This window comes from Camelus dromedarius, chromosome 10 (assembly GCF_036321535.1).
Source record: "Camelus dromedarius isolate mCamDro1 chromosome 10, mCamDro1.pat, whole genome shotgun sequence".
NCBI lineage: Eukaryota > Metazoa > Chordata > Mammalia > Artiodactyla > Camelidae > Camelus > Camelus dromedarius.
In genome coordinates this window covers 11187920-11210164 of record NC_087445.1, presented here as the reverse complement: position 1 = coordinate 11210164, position 22245 = coordinate 11187920, and the positions used below count along the sequence as shown (strand labels likewise).

Below are 22245 nucleotides of genomic sequence, written 5' to 3'. Positions count from 1 at the left end.
AGCTGGTATCTTTAAGTTGTCCCCTTTTAGACCACGGTCTACAGCCTTAGGTGTATAAATTATCATAATAACTATTATTATTCTTACTTTCAATTCTTCCCTTTGCTGCCTTCTTGAAAGAAACTGGAATCACGTACACCACCATTTTGTTTTGCTTATCAAGTTTTAAAATGAATTTATGGAAAAATTAAAATCACTTCCAGAATCAGGGTTCTTGGGAGCACTCAGCTCAAGCCACAGTCCCAACTGTCCAGGGTAATTTCCCATGTGACCCCCTGAGCGTCCTTATCTAAGGACAACTGTGGCCAACCCAGCCCACTCGCTGTTTTATTGAAACTTATCTGTTGCAAAGCCACTTTTTTTTTTTCTGATGGACAAAGTCTATCTAATTCTGGTCCTTTTGATTTGGGCAACTTAAAAACTGAGTCTGATGTGATATAGAGAAAAGCACTGCTGAAAGAAGGAAGTTGGGGTCTATGACCAAAAACCATTAAATTAAAGTCCCCCACAGGCTCATTGAGGATAAAGGCTACTTGGATGAGGACCTTATATGGCTACAGAGTCACTTACAGCAAAATGATGCTACTGTTTTCTCTCAAGGGACTGAGCAAGGAAAGCGAACATCAATGTGCACACACATATAATTGTATCTCTTTTTTCCCTGGTAAACCATGAGTTATACCCTTCTTGGGGCTTTTCTCAAGGGTATGAGTGATAACTGCACAGAAAAAACTCTTCTCTGACAATAACTATTCAGAAGTACACATATGAAGGGCATTCTGGAAGTGGTGCATGATTTCATTACTGTAAGAGACATCTCCTCTCCTTTTGGGATATGGGCATCCATGGGGGATCAAGTGAAATATTTTTAAAAATGTTTTCTTTAACATTTATATCTGTCAAGATAGATTTTTAAAACATTGTTTAATGGTGACTTTCTTATAAAAAGAGAGTCAAGTAAATATTGCTGTAAACAGGAGGCCTTGAGCTAGATTACCTAAGGTCAAGCTTTTTGAATTTCTTAGTTTGACTGAAAGTCTAAATCAAAAGTATCAGTCTCTTGGTGTGCCTGTGTCACACAATCAGATGTTACTTTTTTTACAAATGGACCTAAACGAACTGCGAGGCTGGTTATCGCATGAGCTCTCTCATCCACACAGGCCTTCAGCAAATCTCAGCAGGTCCCACCGCTTTCTAGCTTGGGCCAGATGCCCTGCAGATTCGTTGGTAAACTACAAGAAATCTATCTTGTGTCTCCAGTAACACTGATGATGAATGAACTCTCTGATGATGAAATAGCTCCTTTCTTACTTCAGTTTCAGCAAAGGACATGCAGGGTATAGAGCGATAGTCAAAAGTAATATCTCCACATATAGAAAATTCTTATGGATCATCTACTGAAGTAAGTTTTAGTTTAAGTGTAAAAAGTTCAAGAGCTGAATGCAAAAACAATCAAAACAATCACACTTAAAATAATGCTTACCGTGAATTAAAATGTTACCATCAACAGGATGTCCTAGATGTGTGTATGCCTGCAGGCTGGTGTTGTCTTTCCTTAGAAGAGTTACACTCAGTCAAATTCTTCCTTCTTTTGTTTTCTTTGCAATCTTCTGATATTAAAATTATCTCTTTTTGCAATTACGTTTGCAAATCATCTTTAGTTCCTGGAAATGTAATAAAAATACATAATAATTTTAGACCTAGGAATAATAAGAAGTAGTTCAGATTAAAGAACTCACAATCAGACATTGCACTGTTTCTTCTTTCTCTCCATTCAGCTTATTCAAATGATCGGCAAACTGATTTCACAGTACCTCGATAAAATGTTACGGCTGTTAATAGAGAATTTAAGTACCTGCAAATTTATTCATTTTCATACAAGAGACTGATATGAGTGCATTTTTGCAAAATATATGATGAAAATTATCCCATCTTTAACTTGTTGTATTAATCATTAAATAGTGGAATATAGCTTTGTTTTAGGATTTTATTATTGTGGATTTCACAAACAAAATTAAAAGGGCACATTCTTTTTTATTTACTTTTTTTTTTAACCTTTTTACTGAAGTATAGTCAGTTTACAATGTTGTGTTAATTCCTGGTATTCAGCATAGTGATTCACATATATATATATATATATATTCCACTTCAGATCATTTTTCACTATAGGCTATTACAAGGTAATGAATCTAGTTCCCTGTGCTATACAGTAGGACCTTGATGTTCATCTATTTTCTGCATAGCAGTTAGTATCTGGAAAAAGACACATTCCTGAAGTAAGTAGTAAGTAGCTAGAGCTTTCTAAGCACTGATTTGTGTTAAATGGCCAATTTTAATATGAAGAATGTTTAGGACATAGTATTATTTCCTAAAAGCAAAATAAAACCTGGTAAGAATTCTCAATAAACAACATCAAAATTCAGTTATCATTACTCGAATGTTTTTCACTTGTTGTTCATTTGCGTGTTTTTGCACTTTTACCCCATATTGAATATTATAATAGTTATCTTTATTTTATCTACTGTAATATCATAATGCTGAAATGGTAAATTAGTAAGATTAGTATCTCAGTTAATCAAATAACTTTCCTAATTCACAGGTCATGATCTTAAATCCATCATTTCATAATTACAGTCCATTATTATTTGGCTTTTGTGTTTTTGTCTTCACTGTAACTAAAATCAATAAATTCTAGATGGATGAAAGAACAAACCTGTCTTTGATTTAAAAAATTAAAGAATCTGAGGATAAATAAAATCCATCTGTACTAGTAGTTTGAGAGTATGCTCAAATGTATCATTTTGGATTGCTGAAGGACAGGCAAATTTCAATTTTCTTATTTTTATGTATACCACTTTAGGATTAAGTAATTTATCTTGGTTTTTAAAAAGCAAAGCTAATGAATAAAAATTGTCTTGATTGATTGATTGATAGTCTTTAAAGTATTTAAGATTTGGCAATGGTTTTGTCATCAAAAACTAGTACAACCAAACATGGTCTAATTAATCTACATAAGAGGAACTTGCTAAAAATGTTAACTTGGGTTCAGTTATATTAAATATCTTTCTGTTATGTTAATTACCATGAGAGCTTCCCTAATTGGGATTATTATAAACTTGTGGAAGTATTAGATTGTAAATGCAAATAATACATACTGGAGTGAACTGTGTATGAGTTCTTGAAATGTCATAATGAGGTTAAGGATATAAATCCATCAAAAATAGATAATATACTATTTAAATAAACAGTGGTTCTGGCATTAATCTTAAACCTCTTCTCACAAGGAAGATTTCAAAAGTAATGACTAGGAGAAATTTTTTTGCTCTGATGAAATTTTTTTCTTCATCTCATTTACCATTACCTGTTGGCACGAGTCTGATGCATCTGCTGGTCTGTCCTGATGTGATCACTTTATTGATATACTGGTTGCAAATCTATGAAAATTGTCCAAATCCCAAATGTCATGTTTTTTCTTTCTTTATCAACTCTACTTTTTGTCATTGTTGTTACTGTTCTTTTTTTTTTCTATCAAAGTTCACCTAAGTACTGTAGCCTGAAACAGCAGTTTTTCACACACAATCAAGGAATTTATGTTCTTTTAAAACATTAAACATTGCATTTATTTTGATACTTCTGTAAGGAACTATCTTATAAAATCCCTATGCTTCATAGCATGATCTTTAGGTGATGTGCAGTTTAGAAAAATTGTCTTCCAGCCTCCATTTGAATATAAACTATGTGTAAGCAGCTGTATTTGTTAGCTTCTTTGGTTTTCTGGTGTGCATAAGGACATCAAAGTGTGATGGGCATGTATGTAGTGGGCACAGAATAAATATTTTGAATAAATGAATTTAGACTTTATTCTATGTCTGTAAACTGAGTTTTTCTGCCCCACTGCCTAATAATAATAATATAATAATAATAATGTTTTGGCTTATTTACTCAACTATTTGGATGTTAAAGTCCACCATCCTCACAACGTCTGGGTTGCTCACTCTATATAATGTGGATGATCTCTTTCTCAGTCCTTCACACTTGCTGTCTGTTCTTTAAATCATCAAAACTGTATATAATTTTGTGAAGTATATATATATATATATAAGTAGAGCTATCATCTCTAAATTGAGTTTTAACCCAATTGGTTAAGTAAAACTTCAAATGAAATAATTAAGATCGATGTTTTTGTGAATGAGATGCAGTAGTATTTGACTAAAGAGACAGACCAGTGGCGTGGTATGAATGCGAACATCTTCAGATGTGGAGGAGATGATGGAAAAGAATGATTACTGACAGGGTGGCTGCACACAGGGCCCCAGTAATGCCATCTATGACTTAGTCCTTACACATCTGGTCTCAAATATTAGTAATTGTATGTTGTTCCTATTTGAAAAGATTTTAAACACCAATTATGAAATATATTCTAACTCTGTTCTCTAATCCATTCCTCAGTAATATGACAAATGTGAAAGAACATTTTAGCATGGTTATTTTATTAACACATCCCTTCAAAAAAGAGTGAGATGGATCCCCAGCTTAGTCTGATAAATTAACTTTTCCTTAGTGAATATTGTCATATTAAATGTAACATATTAGTCTACATTATGTATCATAGATGTGTTAAAAAAATGAAAACTGTATATTAATAAGAGTATTATGACAATCATTACTTAAGTAATGTATGTTTCACTATTTAAAAATGGCATATCTGACTTGGTCATAAGGATGGAGAAATTTCATTTATTTGTGGGCAACAAAGAAGAAATGCAATAAAATGACAACCTAGACAGAACTGACCAGATGCTGAAAGCAGATGGAAAACTTAGAGTCAAGTATTAAAAGAGCAGGTTTATAATGCTGCAGCTGGGGATTCAAATATCTCAGTATCTAATCAGGCAACAACATCTGGCCTACTGCTATTCAGAGGTTTTCCAACAGTAGGAACCACAATACAATTTAATAATCAAAACTGAATTTATAAAGCTAGCCAGAATGAGCAGAAACTCAGAAGACCTTCCCACAGTATCTCTCAACTTTTCAAAACAAGGACAACAAAATGGTATAACTTGCCTTTTGATAATTAAACTCCACATACTGCAAAATGAAGTTGGATAAAAGTTTAATCAAACTCAGTGAGTGCCATTAAAAAGGCAATAAACAAATGATTGCATAAATAACAACAAACTTCCGCATTCCCTTCAGTTGTTGAAGGACAAAATAAACAAAGTGGCACTTGAGTAACTGGCAAAATACACAGCAGTAAAAAAATTCATATTTAATTGTAAAATGTTATGGGGGCCTCAGTTTCTCCTAACTCCATTTTCATTTGTTATCTCTCTTTTTTTTTTTATTAATTTGAGTAAGAAATACAAAGAAATAGGGAGTCATTGACTCAGTAATGTATAACATGAGAGAGATCAACATGCAAAAGCATTTTCATTCTGGATCAAAATTAATTATTTTATTTAGTAGTGTTTTATCCTTAATTAAGAGGAAATAATATCCTATAAATTATACTACATTTCTCCATAAATCTTGCTATAGTTCTCAGTGGATTCAAAGCTTAAATGTAAAAATTAAGCATTATGTCAAACCTCTTTCTCTGTCTGGTTCCAGCTTAATTTCTCTGTCTTCATCCAGCTTAATCTAAACTCATCAACCAACAGGTCCTCCCATGAATGGTAAATGTGGTGTGCATTAAATTAGTCATGATTGTACAAGAAAAACATCATCTTCCACTTCTTCATACTACTCATAGTGCCTAAGCCTTGTGTTTGTGTGTATTTATATACACACACACAAAAGATACATTACTACATCTGAGATACCCATTATCCGATCACATAAAAAATTAACTTCTAAAAAAATAATAGTAGTGAAAATTTGCAGTCATCTTACTTTTCAAAGTATCTTTCAAAATGTAACACTAAACGCTCAGTTTTTCAGAAAGATTTTTTAGAAGGGTGGTGGGGCTGAATTTCTTGCATACAGTTGAATGAAATGTAGCCAAGAATATAGTAAATTGCTCACTTTGAAAAAGTGATAATCATCACCTTTCCTCCATCAAAAACTCTCCTCTCTGATTTAGTGATTGACTCATTTGATAGTCAGCTCTCTATCCCTATCAGATGAAGAAAAAGAAACACATCACTGACTTCCAAACATGACACTGGGATAAAAGTTCTTGCAATGTCTCTGACACTAGCAGTGATTTTCAAGTTTGTTTTTTTGTTTTTTCCCACAAATCTTTAGTCCCTAGGTCTACATTAATCTAAGTAATGTTGGAGTATTCCAGAGTACTGCTAGAGAGTTGTCACTTTGTCACAATCCAAGTATGTGTTATTTGGACTTCTGTGTCTTAGAAAATAACAAAAGAAAAATAAGGTTTACAGGTATGGATGGTGGAAATTAAAAGTGACAATGCCAAGTTGTAAGGTGTACAAAGAAAAACTATAAAGAAAAAACATCAGAAAGACTGTAATATTGATGGTAAACTTCTCTGAGTGTTGAAATGGTTTGGGTCCAAGAGACTTTAAACTGGAGTCCCTAAGACATTATTGTACTTCAGAGAGATGTCTGCTTTATAAAAGTCATGCTTAATTTTGACCAAATGATACAAAATTGAATAATCAACACATGATCCATTAGATATCTTATTTTCCTGGAAAACTGGAAAAATTAAAATTTCACCATATACCAATGGGAATAATATTGCCGTATTCTTCCTAAATGACTACTGGTGTGACACTATTAAGATTTTCGTAGCAGCTATAGGACTGTTTGAACAGCAACCTTTTTTCCTAATGGCGATCTCTCTACCTATCCACCCCTACTTCCCCAGACAGTGATGCCCCACAAGGTCTTCCCAGCTACAGTTAAAGAAGTTCAGTGTGGAAAAGTAAATCAGGAGGGGCCAAATGTGTCTCCACAGAATGCATCAAAACATTTCCTTATTACATATAACAGATATAGAGATAAATTACAGGGTTCTCTGTGGCCAAATTGTCCACAGTGAGAAGACAACATGGCCCCCAATGAGAGAGAATGAGAAGCAGAAATTGGAAAAAGCGGAGATAACTGTTTACAGCTGAAGGGTTCCTGATGTCCAGGAGAACGTATGTCCTGACCTGAAGCTGTGTTCAATTCCTTTTTGGATTTCACGAACCAATTCAATCTCCTCATAAGCTAAACGTGTTAGAGTGAAATTTCACAAGCAAGGTAATTGATTCCTATTACTGATACCTGTTCTCTGCCAAGAAGGAGAAATAGAAAACAGATTCATTTTCCCATTTGGAATGCCTAGGAAAAGAAAAAAAAAGTATCAAATAAAAATGACAAGACATCGGATATCAGTTTAATCCCAAAGATACAGAGCAAAAATGAGCTTGTAACTATGAACTGTCTAGAGAGAGTTTCCAGGTCAACATAAAAGGAAAGGGAATCAAAGCGAAGCCATGCAGACCCGGTGAAGTGAAGACACAGATCAGAGGCTGAGAACCTCAGGCACTTAGAGTTTACAGGGCAGAATTCTGGAGAAAACTCTGGAAACCTACAGAAGTTTCTCCTTGTTTATTCAGCTGAGTACTGACCGATACATGAATAGTATAAGGAAGCCATAAGAAGCCTGGGAAATGACCCCTGAAAGGGACTAACAAAATCATCAGAGTTCACAGAGGAAAGATGTTAGTGCTTGGTCCCACAATCCAGGAAGGAAAACCTCATCTGTAAGGGTAGTCAGCAGTGGGGAAAAATAACGTCTAGTCTAAACACAATGATAATCCCACATAACAACAGTTTAAAAGTCAACACCCCAAAGAGCAAACTGTTTTCAAGTAACTTAACCTCATCACAGAATAAACCTCAAGCACATTAAACACAATATGGAAACATCCAGCACTTATTAAGGAAATTTTCAGAATGGCCGGTATTTGAAACAAATAAAATATGACATAAATGGCAACTCAAAGAAGCACGAAAAGACAAATCAACTGAAAAGGATACAAAAGGGAAAAGAGAGAAGGCACAAATTACAAGTAACAAAAATAAAAGAGGAGCCATCACTCCTGATCCTGTGAACGCGGAAAGGATAATAAAGTAATATGATGAACTCCGTGCCCACAGGTTTAATAGCACAGATGAAATGGACCAATTTCTTTAAAGACACAGCTACCAAAACTTACACAGGCAGAATAAACTGCAGAGGCTCATGCTGACTAAATAAGTGGAATTAATACTAAATATGCTTTTAAAATAGCAAAGTATCAGGCGCAGATGTGCTCACTGGTGAATTCTAGCAAACATTTAAAGAAGAAATTGTTCTAATTCTGTACAATCTCTTCTAGAACACAGAGGCAGAGGGAATACTTCCTAACTCACTTCAGGAGCCAGTATTACCCTAATACCAAAACTGGACAGAGATATCACAAAAAAGGAAAAGTGCAGATGAGTATCATTCATCAAAATAGATGTAAAAATCCTTAACAAATTAAGAGCAAATAGAATCCAATGATGTATAATCAGTATAAATCACAAGCAGGTGGGATTTATTCTAGGTGTGCAAGATTGGTCTAACTTTCAGAAATTACTCTCTCTTATCCATCATCAACAGCCCAAAGAAGAAAAATCACATGACCATATCCATAAATGCAAAAAATAGCACTTGAGAAAGCCCAACACCAAACATAATAAAAACTCTTAGCAAATCGGGAATAGAGGAAAGTCCCTCAGCTTCAGAAAGGACAGCTATAAAACACATGACAGCTGGCAGTTGCATTTAATATGAGAAACTAGATGGTTCCCCTATAAGATCAGGAAAAAGGCAAGGATACGTGCTTTCACACATAATGTTTGACATTGTACTAAACGTTTTAGATAATGCATCAGACATTAAAATAAAATAACAGACAGACTGGGAAAGAAGAAATAAAATGGCCTTTGTTCACAGATGACACTACTGTCTATGTAGAAAATTCTAAAGAATCACCACCAACAAAAAACATTCCTGGGAACTAATAAGCAATTAGAGCAAGGTTGCAGGATATGAGTTTAATACACAAAAGTTAATTGCTTTTTTATATACCAGCAATAAAAAATCATCATTTAAAGTTAAAGGCAAAATATCGTTTACATTAGTACCAAAATATGAAATACTTTGGCATAAAACTAACAAAATATGTATGAGATCAATATGAGGAAAATCAGAAAACTCTGATGTAAGAAATCAAAGAAGGTCTAAACGAAAGGAGAGATGCTCTAAGTTCTATGCACAGAAAGACACATTATTGCCAAGATTTCAGTTTTCCCCAACCTGATACATAGATGTAACACAAAGCAATCAAAACCCCAGGAAGTCACCTTGTGGATGTCAATAAACTGAATCTGAAGTTTATAAAATACAACGGATCCCACGCAGCCAACACTACAGCGAAGGAGGAAAACAGTCAGAGGACAGACTCTGACTTTAAGACTTATGATAAAGCTGTAGGAATCAAGGCAGCATGGTATTGGCGAGAAGGTAGATAATACAGATCAGTGGGACAGAACACAGAATACAGGAATGGATCCAGAGATGGGTATTTTCTGCTGATTAGCCACAAATGTGTAAAGGCAATTCAGGGGAGAAAGTAGAGAACGGCTTGTCGACAAACGGTTCTGGAAGAATTGGACATCTATGCGACCTCACAATATATGGGGGAAAAAAACTAAAAATGACATTTAGCATTATAAGCTAAATGTAAAACTTAAATCATAAAGTTTCTATAAGAAAACATAGAATGAAATATTTACGATCTTGAATTAAGCAAATATTCCTTAGGTAAGGCACCAGAACAATATTAATGGTATTTAATTAATATTAAAAAAAAGTATATTGGACTTCTCAAAATTAGGAATCTGTGCTCTTTGTAAAGACACTCATAGAAAAGTAAAAAGACAAACCTCAGAGTGGCCGAATATTTGCAAATTATGTAACTGATAACACACTAGTATCCAGAATAAAAACTCTCAAAACTCAATTAAAAGAGAATATGAAAATGAATATATGTATGTACATGCATGACTGGGACATTGCTGTACACATTTGACATATTATAATTGATGGTACTTCAATTAAAAAAAAAACCCTCAATTAAAAGAAAGCCAACAGCTCAGTAGTAGTGGTCAAACTATCTAAACAGATACTGCACCAAAGAAGATATGCAAATGTTAAAGAAGCTCATAAAATTATGCCCAAAACAATTAGTCACAGAGAAATACAATGATTTCATTTATGCATTCATCAAATACATGCAATGGCTCACCTATTATGCTCCAGGAATTACATGACATACAGAGGACCAGATGTGAGAGAGGTTAAGGTGATGCCCTCAGGTCTACAGTGCAGTGGGAGCACTGACGCAAATCCAGAGTGTGATGAGTGGTAGAAAAGCAATGTGCAAAAAGCTCATAGTGATGCACGTAGACAAATGAACCGATAAACAAAAAATATTCACGGAGGTCCTAATTTAATCTTGGAGGGTGGGGAAGACATGTCAAGGAAGTGTGTTCGTGCTAAGAACTGAAAGATAGTAAAGCAGGTGAGTCGTGTGATTTGGGGTGGATGGGTCTAACATTATGGCAGTCACTTCTCAGAAGGAAGTGCAAGATGTTCAAGCAGCCTCCATTGTTTTCTTTGTGTTTTCTCACTCTATTATTTTTAAAGGCTGTCTGTATAAAGGCTTTTTGATTTGGGAAGATCATAGCATGCAATATATTATTTTGAATAAGCTAAGCAGAAAATCTTTGCTGGACTTTTAACAGTGAATTTTACTTTATTCAAATACTAAAAATAGCTAAAAAGTCTCGATATTTCTTATTCCTTTGCTACCTGGAATTAATTATTGGTACTTATCCATCTAAACTTAATCTTAAAATCTATTCCCTCACATCTATCTGTTTATGTACCTATTCTTATTTTAAAAAATCCTAATTTCTTAATTGATTTAACTTTATATATCTTCTTTAGTCTTTTATAATATGATGTTTATGCTAATTTCCACAAATGACAATGCACTCAGTTTACAGCACATGCAGGTAATTCCAGGCCAGTCTGAGAATTATCTCAAAGATTATTCCTAGATCTTTCCTCCACACTTCCATTTCCTTTTGTTTCTCATTCATTTGCTAGGTTTTTCTTCAGATTATAGTGTGTTTAAGTAAAATAAATATATTTCAACTTTAACAATGCCACGTTACTCGTTAGAGGAAGTTTGAACAATGTAGACAAGTTTGTAGAAAGTTAATCATATTTATCTACATTTAATGAAAAACGCTGTTGTATTTTAGTGTTTTCCATGCAATATTCAAATGTGAGTTTTATTAGTTTTGGAATTTACTCTGCCCTATTTTAATCATTTTCTATTTTATGTTTTATCATTCATTTTTTTAAAATTAAATTGAAATAATATAATAGAGGAGACAAATCTGACTCTATGTTGGATCTGTTCCTTTAGTTTTAACCACTGCGCCCTGTTTTCTAGGCTTAGTCTTGCCAGCTCTGCACCTTTTGTAAAACAATGTCGCCTTGAGCCTGAAACATACAGGAGAGCCTGTCCTGGGGGCTCTGACCTTTAAGGATGTTAGCACTTCTGCACTTATGTAGAGATGGCAAGTTGCAAAATAGAGAACAACCTTTGTTTTGTTGGAAGCTTATAGGGACACCATGACCTGGCCCACCAGGAGGGCTGCAAGAACAAAGAATGCCTGCAGCAAGGAGTTTGCAACAACCAACCAGACCCCCTCCCTTGTTTTCTGTATTCTGACTAGAGCAGGATGATTCTCTAAGACATTGGTCTACCATCCTCCTGGTCGGCCGGCTTTCTGAATAAAGTCACTATTCCTTGTCCCAACACCTTGTCTCCCGGTTTACTGGTCTGTCGTGTGGCGAGCAGAACGAGTTTGGACTCGGAAACAGTAAAATCTAAAAGAACTAATATTTTTGATCACTTAATATGATCCTTATAAATAGCCAAAATGTATGTTTAATTTTTGAATAACTATGAAATAGGTATTATTGGCTTCATATTAGAAAAGATGAAACAGAACATAGTACATTTTGTTGCAGTTTGGAAACCATGATTGTGATCCTAACAACTCTAAATTACAATTTTACATTCTACATTTTTTATATTATTTTATAATTTTAGTGTTTTAAAATTTTTTTGAATATGAATATTTAAAAACTGTAAATGTAAATAATATAAACAATATAAATATGTTTGAGGATAAAACTAGTAGTTCTGACTCATGCAACAGAATCTGAGAATGAAAACTATAAAGAAACTGGTTAAATCTCATCTATTCTTACACATTTTTTCATATACAGCAAGTCATAATTTATAAGTGTATATATACATATATATGTTGGCAGCCAAATAATACTTCGTAAATAAATATGCACTGAATAAAGTAAATAAAGTTCAAGTTTAAAACAAAATAGCACTACAAAATAGGCTTACACATACCAAATAAATATCCCTTTGACCAAAATTTTCCACATGGTTTTTTTTGTCATTATCTCATAAGCAAATCATGAGTTTGACAATTTTCATTATTTGAGTCTCCATATTGAATTGGTTAATTCTGCCAAGAATTGTTGTCATTTGTCATTCTTTAGTTTTTCAGTTAAATTTGGATAAATGATGGAGAGTATAAAAATAATTTAATAAAGAACACAACATGCACTCACATTTTGATATTATATTGAATTCTGCTATGGTATATGCTATTTTAAATATTGTATAACCATTTTAAATTTTTCATCAGTGATTTTTCACTTATTTTAATATTTTAAAAGGAGTGATTACAATTTTATATATTAGAATATAACAATATTTTATGTATTCTGAGTTTATATATTTTCATAAATTCTAAATAATTGAGTTAGACTTAAAATGCAAATAATGTCAACCAAAATATTTGGTCCTTCCAATCTTTTGTTTGTGTTAAAATAGCTAGTAACTGATGGTAAGTAATAAACTGTGATCTCATTAGTAGAAAATTTATTAAAGTTTTGAGATTAGTTATCTCTTAGTCATAAATATGTCTAATTAGATTATATATTTTTTTAATTGAATCTTGATGAGATTTTAGACAAGGGTGTCTTGTTTTGCATTGTTCTTGGTGCTTGAAATATAATTTTAAATCAGTTTTAGCCTACCTTTAAAAATAATAGCATAGTCCTTATACTATATACTACAGTTTATATATGGATCTGTGTGTGTATATATGTGTATGTATATACATTTACACATATATTAAAGTTTTATTGTAGTTTAAAATTGCATATATAATTCTTGCAATGTTTACTCCATAATTTGGCTAAAATTTGCTTCTTAATGTTGTTGTGATAGAGTCATACATTAACTCTATCAATAAATTTTTTTTAAAATCAAAATATAGTCAGTTTACAATGTTGTGTCAATTTCTTGTGTACAGCATAATAGTTCAGTCACACATATACATACACATATTTGTTTTCCTATTCTTTTTCATTATAGGTTACTACAAGATATTGAATACATTTCCCTGTGCTATATAGTATAAACTTGTTGTTTACCTATTATATATATAGTAGTTAGTATCTGCAAATCTCAAACTCCCAGTTTACCCCTTCCAAACTCCTTCCCCTCACCCCCACCAGTAATTGTAAGTTTAGAAAAAAGCTCGATACGTTCATATCAGATGGACTCCAATACACTGTATAGGATTTACCAACTTAGTTCTGCAACAGAAAGAAAAATATATAAATAGTGGAAGATAGGACAGGGAAATTCCTCTAATATGAATCTTAGAATAGTCACATATCAATGTTAACATAGTTCATATTTTTTAAATGATTCCTGTTCAAGGTCTTACATTTTAGAAAAGTGATTTAACTGAAGAAAGACACCAGAGGAATTTTGTTTTACTACATACTTTCTTTGGAGCTAAGTGGCAACGGGTGAATGACGGTACATCTTCTAGCGTCATTTCAGTTTTGCTTATTGCATGCTATTTTCAAACGGTTCCCTAGTCAGGGAATACTTCTGGAGTCACTGCTTATTTGAGATCATTAGAAAAGATTTATTGATTTTCATTTCTACACCAACCATGTAGATGTAAGCTAGTTTGCATATAAAATAATTCATCCCTGTTGAAGTTAAGCCCAGGAGGTGAATGTACTACAGTAGCTATAAAATACATCATTAGATCTTTCATTTATACTTGTATATAATTATGTCAAATGTCTTATTACTGGCTAATGGCTTTCTCTTTTCCCTAAAGTGGCTTATGTTATAGCTTTCATGAGAATGTGTTTACCGTGTGTCATAATTTCTGATTTATAATAAAGTTCTAAATCTTTCTAATCAGAAATACATGGTAATAAATAAAAGGACATTCAAATGACTTCAACATTATTTCCTGTGTTTCTATTCTTCTAAATCTGTTGTTACTTCTCAACTCTCCTGGCTGGGTCTCTATTTCAAACTCTACCACGTGGACATAGATGGACATCCCTTTCAAATTAAAGTTCTGGAACATCAAGTTGGGGGTATTTTGTAGGTACCATGGACAAAGCTGACCATTGTCGAATTTTCCATGATAGTTAATTCTAACAACTTTCACATACGGTGTGAAAATTAATGTTACAATTATTGCCTTCTTATGTAACTTTAAGAATAATATTTAATAATTTATAAAAATATTGTGGGTTTATGAATCCAATTTTGTCAAAATATTTTCGTGACTTTCAGGTAAATTGACATTTTTCCTATGTTATGTCTTTAATACATGAATGTTATATCTCTCCTTTTGTTTCAATCTTCCTTGATTTCTTTTTTTATGATTTGACATCATAATATGTAATGTTTCAGGTAACAGTATTTATTACTACTGCTGTTAGGTAAGTTAAGAGTCTTAGTGTGAACCGGATGCTTTAGGAGGGTTCTGTGGCTTTTGAAATGCTCATGTAACATAATGGAATGGGATTCAGAAGAAAATGCAAACACTATCTCGGTCTTTGTAACATTGAGAATGGACCCAGAGACGGCAATTCATTCAACTGTTCTCCAGATTTACTAAGATGAGTTCTAGAATCCCAGCATCCTAACTCCCATGGGATTTTCTTCCTACTGGGTCACCAAAGGGACCAACCAAGCAGAGAGTTGCTCTGCCATCTTGTGGCTGTCAGTGCCTCCACTCTGCCTGTCAGGGTGCAGCGTGAAGTATACTGATACACAGCAGCCCACTGCTACCCCCTGACAGTGTTGAGAAGTAGACTATAAAACTTAGTCAACAATTCCATCTGGAGGAAAATCTAAACTATTACATGTGCAAGTCTTCACTTTGTGATTTTATCTAACATATGCAGTGAGTTAAAAAAAATCAGACAGCAAATAAACTTCATCCCTTCATGTACATGTACATGTACTAGAGGTTATAGCAGTGATATTTTGGCTTTGGGCCACATGTTCATTCCTTGAATTCTTTGATCTGTGTTTTGTAGTTTTCAGCATTCAAGATTTGCATATTCTTTGTTAGATTTATACCTAGTAATTTCATTTTTTGAGTGACTGTAAATGGTAATATATTTTAGAATTCAGTGTCCATGTGTCCCTCATTATTATATAAAAATAAAATGATTTTACATGTTAATCTTGTACCCTAAAAACTTTGTCAACTCATTATTTTTAAGAATATTTTAAAAATTTTTTGATTTCTTGAGATTTTGTATACACATAATTATATCATCTGCAAATAGTGACAATTTTATTATTTTAAATTTGTATGCCATTTATTTCCTTTTCTTGAGTTCTTGCACTGGCTAGAACTCCCAGCAGGTTGGTGAGTAAGAGAACAGTCATCCTTGGCTTGTTCCCAGTTACAGGAGGCAACATTCAGTCTTTCCCTGTTAAGTATAACACTAGCTGGAGGCCTTTTCTTTATTTTTCTTGGGAACTGCACTGACTAGAATTTCCAGTACAATGTTAAATAGAAAAGGTGAGAACTGACATTCTTGCCCTGTTCCTGATCTTAGGGGGAAAGTATCCAGTATTTTATCATCAAGTATAATGTTAGCTCTGGGTTATTCATAGGTTCTCTCTATTAAGTTGAGGAATTTTCCATCTAGTTTTTGAAAGCTTTTATCATGAATGAGTGCTGGATTTTGTCAAATGCTCTTTCTGCATCTACTGTATGATCATGTAATTTTTGTTTATTCTATTGACATGACACAGTACATTAATTGATTTCTGGATATTCAACCAACCTCACATCTTTGGAATAAATCTTACTTGTATCTAATTTTTTTAGCATGCTGCCAGATTTAGTTTTTAAATATTTTGTTGAGGATATTTGCACCATATTCATAAAATATATTTGTCTGTAGTTTTTTATTCCCCCTCTTGGGATGTCTTTAATAGTTTTGGTATCAGAGTAAAATTCACTTTATACAACAATTTGGAAAACATTCTCTCTTATGTTTTGAAAAAGTTTGTGAAATTGGTATTCATGTTTATTTATAAGTTTGATAGAATTTAGCAAGTCTGGGCCTAGGCTTTGCTTTGTGGGTAATATTTAAATTATTGTTTTACTATTACTAATAGTAAATAAATATATGAATAAATATAATTTTATTACTATTTTAATCTCTTCACATGTTACAGATCCATTCCCTTTGTCTATTTCTTTAAGTGTTTTTGGTAGTTTGTATCTTTCAAGGAATAGGTCCATTTTACCTGAGAAATTTACTGGCATACAATTTTTCATATATTCTTGTATAATCCTTGTTTTTTCTGTAAGGACCATAATAATGTTTCCTCTTTTATGTCTGACCTAGTTTTAGAGACTTCTTTCATTTTTCTTGGGAAATCTACATAAAATTGTATCAAGCTTACTGATTTTTTTCAAAGAAACAATTTTCAGTTTCACTTATTTTTTATATTGTTCTGTTATTTTTTTTTATTTTTATTATTTAGTACTGATGTATACTATTTCATCTCACCTTCTTGCTTTAGGTTGAGTTTGCTTTTCATTTTTCCAGTCTCTTAAGGTGGAAGGTTAAGTTTTTATTAGAAATCTATTTTCCTTTTTAATATAGGCATTCACAGCATAAATTTTACTCTATGTGCTGCATTAGCTTTACCTCATATGCTTTATGTTGTGCTTTGATTTTCAAAGTTTCAAAATTTATTTCAAATTACTTTATGATTTCCCCCTTTATATCATCTTTGATTCATTTGTTAATTAGGAGCATATTCAATTTCCACATATTTGTCAGTTCCCACTTTTTCCCTTGTTATTGCTTTCCAACTTCACACCGCTGCGGTCAGAGAATATACTGCATATTATTTCCATCATTTAAATTTTCTTGAAGTTTGTTTTGTGGCTTCTTATGTCCTCTGGAGAATGTTCTAGGCTCACTTTAGTAGACTATATATACCCTGTCATTACTGGATGGTATGTGCTATAAATGTCTGCTGGTTATAGCTGGTTTATAGTATTGTGCAAGTCTCCTATCTCCATGTTGAATCCTCTGTTTAGCATATATACATTGTTGAATGTGGGTGATTAACATCTCATATAATTATTGTTGAAGTTTGTATTTCTCCATTCATTTCTTTCATGTATGTTGGTATTATTGTTAGGAGCATATATGTATATAATTGTTATAGCTTTCTAATGGTTTACCATTTTATCTTTATAAAATAAGTCTCTTTATCTTTTTTTGTCTTAAAGCTTTTTGTCTGATATCAGTATAGCCACTCCAGCTTTATTGTGATTGCTGCTTGCATAAAAAAAGTTTTCATCCTATTAATTTTAAACTATTTGTATCTTTGAATATAAAGCATGACTCCTCTAGACAGTATATTCTTGGATCTTGTTTTCCTCCATTTTAAACATTTCAGCCTTTTGTTGGACTGTTTAATCCATTCACATATAATGATACAATTAACATAGTTGAATTTATATATGCCATTTAAAATTTTGTTTTTTATGTGTCTAGTATATTTTTTACCCTCTCCTCTCTCTAGCTCTCTTCAGTAAACTAACCAACTTAACAATGTAACATGTATTTAACGTGTACAGTTTAGCAGTTCACTGAACCTACAAATGTCCCAATTGCTATCCATTACCACAGTCTTCACTGTTTTTGAGAGCACCCTCAGGCATTAGTTTCTTCATGCTCTTTTGTTAATGAACTCAATTCCTTTGCAAAGAGATTAGGAGCTACATAGTATTTTATTGCTTGCTTCTCTCTCAGTGCAAATTTGCAGGCCAAGGTTCTGGGGGTGGGCACAATGGGATGCTTCTCTTGGAGTAACACCCTTGATCTAGGAACTGAACACTTGGTGGAGAGAAGCAGAAGCCATAATTCTTGCTGGACAGATTGCTTTGCTTAGTGTAGGAACACTAGTTTACAAGTCAGAGCAAAAGTGGGGTCTCAGTGGTTTCATGTCAAAGACAGAGCCTCTGTTCAACAAAGGGTCCTACATAGAAGTAGCCCCTGACTCTCAACTTTACTTACTCAGAATAGAGCCTAGGCAGCAGGTAGCTGGGTTGAGGATGATAAATTCTGAACCAGAAATTTCTTTCTGGGAAGATAACCCTCTGACAGGGAGCCAGGGAGAGAAGGAGAGACCTGTGTTCTTAGCTATCCCAGTCTGGAGTGGAATTTCTGCTTTGCTAAGCTTAGTACAAACACTATAGTCTCTTGCTTTTCTTACTGAATTTTTTTACATATTTTCTTGAATAAATATTCATTCACTTGATGTAAGCTATTTGGAGCATTTTCAGAGGTTATAAATAGTTGTTATGTATATACATATAACATTTACATATTTATATATATATAAATTGTTATTTATATAATTGTTACATATAATTTGTATATGTAAATATAAATTCCATAAATATAAACATTGTTATTTATATTTATCTACTACATATTATATAAGCAATTAAAATACTATTATATATAAATACATATTATCATATATAAACCTATAAATATATAAAGTATACATTTTGTATATGTACACATTTTTATATTGATTGAATATTTATTTTTCTTACATAATTATTTATACATATAAAACATACATATGTAAGTAATTTTCACCAGTCACATTAGGGCGTGGTCTGGAGAGCCCTTCATGCTCTCATGCTGGGAGCGAATCTCTGTCCACGTTTTTGTGCATTTTGCTTTGTTTTTAACTTAGTGGGAGGAATAGGGGAAAGTATATCTATTTCCCAGAATCAAAGTTCTCAGATTTGTTTTTATATTTATGGAGTCAAACATACCAATCTGTCTGTTTAGAGCTTCTGGTGTTCTTAGAAACTGCTTAGTCATCTCAATATTAATAAGTATTTATTCCAATTTAATTTATGTACTTCAGTACTTTAATACAAATAATTGATTTTTTGAAAATATTTTTATATCAGTATTGATCCAACCTAGTTGGTTTTCTTCTGAATTTCTCTCAAGAAACTTTATTAAATAATCCATATTTCCTTCTCTAAATTGAAATGCTAGATCAATTACGTGTTAAAATTCAGTATGTTTGTCCAACTAGGCATTCTATTCTCTTTCATTAACTGTCCTCTTTCACCATGCATGTATACCAATATATATTTTTTCTTAATTATATTATACATATAACAGGCTGCTCTCCTCTCTCATCTATGATTATTTTTCTCTAATTAGTCCTCTTTTTTCAGAACCATTCTGGACTTTATAATTAGGTTATCCACCAAATGGAACCACAATAAGTGTAAATTTACTTCTTAGGGTAGTGAAATATTTTAATACTGAATCTGCCCACATAAAATTTAGGTATGACAGTCCATATTTCCATGATTCACAAGTAGGAGAATTGAAAGATTTCATAGTATGGATATTTAACAAATTTCTACTGTAAATACAACCTTTCTATTTTTATATAAGAAATTTAACAAATTTACAATTATACTGACAATTTTTCACATCACTTCTCATAATGTTTTGATAGTTCACATGACTGCTATAATCATTCTATCACTGACAAATATTGATTTATTTTTATTAATTTCAAATTTTGTATCATTCATTTCCCTGATATAACTGTGTTGGTTACAGCACCCAGACCAACTTTACACAATATCAGTGATAATTGTTTTGACTGCTGCTCAAGGGAAGTGCGAGACATTGGCATGTGTATCAAGCACCATTAGTTTCAAGTAATCAAATGATAAGCATATAAGATGTAACAGCAAGATAAATATTGCATAAATCACCACATATATTTTTATTTAAAAAACATTTTTATCGAAAGAAATATTTAATTGTATTAAATCTATGTTTGGCATCTGTTGAAATGATTTTTTTTAATTTAACTTTTGACCAAATAATAAACTGAAAAATAGATACAGATTCTAAACACTTAACAATTATTGAATCACAGGTGTAAATTCTACCTGGCCATGGTATACTATTATTTTCATGCTGCTACAATGCTTTTGCTAATATTTCCTATGGGAAACATATTTGAAAAACAAAAATAACCAACCAAAAAAATAGACATTATCTCCGGATTTATGAACGAAAAATATTTTGTTTATAATATTGTCTACCATGTGTTGAAAGCTCTGTGTCAAGATGTAAGTACACAAGTTAATAAGTTTTAATCTTACAATTACTTGTTTAAGATATTATATCATCATTTTTGTTAATTTAAATAACACCTGGTAGTAAACGTGACATTTTCATTAAAGTTTTCTGGCCAGTGACAATGGCATTCACAGTTGCCATGTATCCAATATATCATACCAGGCCCTTTTCTAAGCAGTTTTTGTGTTTTTTATCATTTAATCCTTACAACAAATCTGCAAGGGAAGCATTTTACAAGTAGTTTATTAGAAATCAGTTTGATTCAGTTTATAAAATTTCAAAATTATAAGGCTATGGTACTGAGATTTTATCCTGTGTCCATGTGACTCTAACATTCATGCTTTAAACCATTAATCTCACTGCTCTTTGTTCCCTTTTTATAAAAAATAAAACATTTTTCTCTATTTAGTATAAATTAAATACGGTCCTTAGTGATGAATAATATATTGTTAATTTTGTGCTTTCCTCCGCATTGATGATATGAAAATTTTGCTATTAACCATGCTGTTGTTGTTGTTGTTGTTGTTGTTGTTGTTGTTATTATTATTATTATTATTATTATTATTATTATTATAACATTCAATAGATTATGGAAAGCCTAATGAAGATTAATAAGTAGAACTAATTTGTTACTGATGCACCATTATCCCAACTGTCAAGGCTGCAAGTTTGACTTCTCTTGCAAAAGCAAATGCTTTCAGAATATGGAATGATAAGTATCAAAACATTATTGTCACTATTCAAAGCTTAAACTGCAGCCCGTAAAGTATTACCTGGGTTTTTATGATCGCTCCTTTGTTATCCTTCCTGTCTTCTTCATAGCCTTTCATTAGATCAGCACCAGAGGTGATCCACACTGATTAAAATCTATGACACTTCATTTTCATAATAGAGACTCATTTCAATTCTTCAACCAAAAGACTTGGAATGAAAAGAAAAAAATCTCAGTAAAAAGCCTGTCATCAAAGAAGAATGCTTTACACATCTGAGCTGACAGTCAAACCACAAACAAAAAATTTCTAAGAGGCTCATATTCTGACCACAGATTTATATGTTTTGAAATTCAATTATCTATTATGTAGAAATACTGTTTTCAGCTTTCTTCATGTCCTGAAGACCTTGGCTTCTACACTCTTTCATTTACAAATGAGATGAAATTCTCTCTCATTGCCTCTTAAACGACTGGGACAAACATGAGAATGATTAATAATTTGTGCAAATCGGTTTTACTCAGCTACAGATCCTAAAGTCTTGAAGCCAGACTCAGATTCAGGTCTGCCTCTTTGCTGGCCAATGAAAACCAAGTTTCTGTGAGTATTATAAAGAGCATCCTCCTTAATTAAATTATGGATGATCTTGAACTGTCTAGATTTTATAACCAGTGCACAGAGTCATCCTTTGTGACTGCAAGCAAGGGAGAGATAGCCTGGCTCTCTCTGACCTCTCACATCCCACCGTCTGCAGCAATCCATGTACACAGACAGGCTTAACAGTTTTCTTGCCTGAGAAGGCAAACTTGGTGATGTTACCTTTGAGATGCTGAATAGTATCATGGTTACTCATCAGTTCACGTGCCAGATTGC

At 32.7% G+C, this 22245-nt stretch overlaps 1 long non-coding RNA gene across 1 annotated transcript in view; it reads right to left on the bottom strand.

Annotated features, from left to right (window-relative positions):
- Positions 1 to 22245, bottom strand: part of LOC116151285 (uncharacterized) — an 826846-nt gene that overhangs the window by 26582 nt on the left and 778019 nt on the right. The window contains exons 12-13 of the long non-coding RNA XR_010382609.1: positions 21436 to 21583; positions 1484 to 1664 (exon numbers count right to left, since the gene is read on the bottom strand). This is a non-coding gene — a long non-coding RNA (uncharacterized LOC116151285). The remainder of the gene's footprint in view (positions 1 to 1483; positions 1665 to 21435; positions 21584 to 22245) is intronic.